Here is a 736-nt window from a genome sequence, read left to right as displayed (position 1 = left end):
TTAAATAGTTCCGGTCATTAAATGCAAAAAATAGACTTTTAAAAAAAGGTGCGCTAAGTTCACGCAGCGCACCTAATCAGTAAAATCAACTATTTCTTTAGAACTATTGTTATATATGATATAGAACTCTAGAACTATTGAAAAACAAACAGGTACTCTAAAGATATAGTTAATTTTAGGTTAATGATTAGGTTGGGTGGGTGAACTTAGCGCACCTTTTTTTGAAAGTCTATTTTTTTGTATTAAATGACAGGAACTATTTAAAATTGTTGCATAGAGCTCTAGAACTTTCAAGAGAGTATCAGAACTCTAAAAAAAATGTCACATTTTCAAATATGGTGTGCCAAGGCTTGTGTGAACTTGGCACACCATATTTAAAAATGTGACATTTTTTTTAGAGTTCTGATACTCTCTTGAAAAGTTCTAGAGCTCTATGCAACATTTTTAAATAGTTCCGGTCATTAAATGCAAAAAAATAGACTTTTAAAAAAAGGTGCGCTAAGTTCTCGAAGCGCACTTAATCAGTAAAATCAACTATTTCTTTAAAACTATTGTTATATATGATATAGAACTCTAGAACTATTGAAAAACAAACAGGTACTCTAAAGATATAGTTAATTTTAGGTTAATGATTAGGTTGGGTGGGTGAACTTAGCGCACCTTTTTTTGAAAGTCTATTTTTTTGTATTAAATGACAGGAACTATTTAAAATTGTTGCATAGAGCTCTAGAACTTT

This window comes from Odontomachus brunneus, unplaced genomic scaffold, assembly GCF_010583005.1.
Source record: "Odontomachus brunneus isolate Ranch 3 - 2012 unplaced genomic scaffold, Obru_v1 Obru_scaffold_029, whole genome shotgun sequence".
NCBI lineage: Eukaryota > Metazoa > Arthropoda > Insecta > Hymenoptera > Formicidae > Odontomachus > Odontomachus brunneus.
Note: the sequence above shows the minus strand (reverse complement) of the source record.